Source organism: Prunus avium, chromosome 6 (assembly GCF_965620075.1).
Source record: "Prunus avium chromosome 6, drPruAviu1.hap1.1, whole genome shotgun sequence".
NCBI lineage: Eukaryota > Viridiplantae > Streptophyta > Magnoliopsida > Rosales > Rosaceae > Prunus > Prunus avium.
Window position 1 is genome coordinate 25,457,014 of NC_142289.1, and position 2,521 is coordinate 25,459,534.

The window sequence follows — 2,521 nt, forward strand, 5'->3', positions numbered from 1 at the left end:
GTGTAGAAGTGGGCTAAATTTATACTTTGGACAATATTAGGGCTCGTTTGGGAGTGCTTTTGGAGCAGCGAAAAGCGCTTCTAAATGGGTGAAAGCGCTTCTGTCTTTTAAAAATGATGTTTGGCAAAAATTGCCAAAGCGCTTTGGGTGAGATCCAAAAGCACTTGGAGTGGTTTTGGAAGAAGCACTTGAGAGGTGCTTCTTCATAAAAGCGCTGCAGGACAAAAACACGGGAAGCACTTGGCTCCCTTTAATGAAACTTTTAAAATGCCGAAAATACCCATATTTAATTTTTTTAAATGCCAAAACACCCTTTCTTTCTTTCTTTCTTTTTTCTCTTTTTCTCTCCTATTAAAACCAAAATTACCCGCGAAAAGCCCAAACTCCAAAACCTATCAAACGCCAAAACCTATCACCCATCTTCTATTATCTCTCTCACACAATTTGCTCTGGTCGGCAGCAAAGCTTCAGCCTCAGCACCCTTCAGCAACACCCTTCTTCTTCTTCTACCTTCACATCCACGAAGTCACAGCACACACCAACTCTTTAGATTTTTTGGACTTCATATTGCAGGGGAATTCCAAATCCTAGTGGACTTTTCATCTGGCATATTTCTGCTTATTCTGAAAGAGAGGTAATCATCGATTCTTGTTAACTTGTCTTGCTTAAATCTCATGTTTCTATTCTGTTGGTTCTTGTTGTTTCCAAATTTATTGGCTTTTCTGTGTGTTCTCATAAATCCCAGCAATTGAACTTGACAAGTTCCTGAATTTTTCGTTGACCATTAGCTTGTGATTGATAGTTTGATTTTTCAAAAATTATTTTTCGTTTTCCTTCTCTACCAAGTGCATATCTCATATTTAATTTTCTTTTGCTATTTGTCTTTGATTTGGTCACCGTTTTGTCCTCTTGGATGGATGCATGCAAAAGGAAGTTTTTCTTTTGCTATTTGTCTCTGTATTATTGTGTTGATCTGATTGAAGAAACTACAAAGATTATGTTTCCTTTCATACTTGTGTATCCAAACTGCTTTGGTGGTTCAATATCGTTTATCATTTTAAGGTGGTTCAAAATTGAGTTCAAAACTAGAAAGAATTAAGATAGTTCACCAATTTCCCATTCAGTGTTTTCAAACTGAGTTATTTTTCCTATGCTTAACTGCATTTTCAGATTGTTGATTATGTGAATTCTTGCTTAAACATGCAGTCCAATCTTAGTGCTACAATGAACAGAAATTTTCATTATAGTAAAAACAGACAGATGTACAAAATGTTTCTGAATTAGCACTAGAAAATGCCCTTATGGTGTTTTCCCTTTTGCTTAAATTTATGGTCAGTTTGTCTGTTTGTTGCCTCAGTCACTCCCTCGCTCACTACAATATATACAATAAGTTTTTTTGCTTTATTTTTACAGATGAGTTCTAGTGATGGTGATGGTAACAGTACACACTCTTGTACAGATGATAGTGACGATGAATTTTATCAGTTGATTTCTGTAGGATGTGTTGTAGCTGTTTCTGAATGGCTTAAATATGTTGACAAAGAACCATGCAAGACTTCTTCGCATACCGGATATAAATGGGTAATGGATGTTTTAAATGGTCACAAAGTAAGGTGCCATGAACAATTTAGGATGGAAAAACATGTCTTTATAAAATTGGTAGAGACACTTACAGGTACATATGGTTTGAAAGAAGTTGGAGATATACCATTAGTTGAGGCATTATCAATGTTCCTCATCGTTTTAGGTCATGGGTTCACTAATAGAATGGTCCAAGAAAGGTTCCAACATTCTGGTGAGACGGTGTCAAGGTGGTTTGGGATAATTTTAGATGTTGTTTGTCGCATGGCTAGTGATATCATAAGTCCACAAGACCCACAATTTAGGAGAGTTCCAGATAAAATCAAAGATGATGATCGATATTGGCCATATTTCAAAGATTGCATAGGGGCAATTGATGGCTGACGAACGTGAGAGAATTGCAAATCTTCTTATGTCTGGTTAATTCCTTTTTTAGTTTCAAAGAATGATTAAAAATTATACTTGCTGAAGTTCATACTTTTTTAAGTTATGTTTTTATTTTGGGATCCTGTAAATTTTTATTTCCTATGTTTATTATAATATTTTTGGGATTCTTTAAATTTTTTTAAAGTAATTTTAAAAGTGCTTTTATTGTGTCAACCAAACACTCAACAAAATATCAAAAACGCTTTTATGTAGTGTAAAAGCACTTTTAAATGTGACATCCAAACGACAAACTGCTTCTTTGTAGAAGCGCTTAAGTCATAAGCGCTACTGGCATAAGCGCTACTAGCATAAGCACTTCGGAAAGAAGCACTCCCAAACGAGCCCTTAGTCTTATTTTTTAATAACATGTTTATTATTAACTTTTTTTTTCTTTTCTCAAAAGATGGGGTGTGATAAATTGGGGTAGGCATTCAAACCAGAAAATCAAGCCGAATTGGGCCAAAAAAAGGAGAAAAAACTAGGTTGACCAAAAATCGGGCTGAGTTTACCAAAA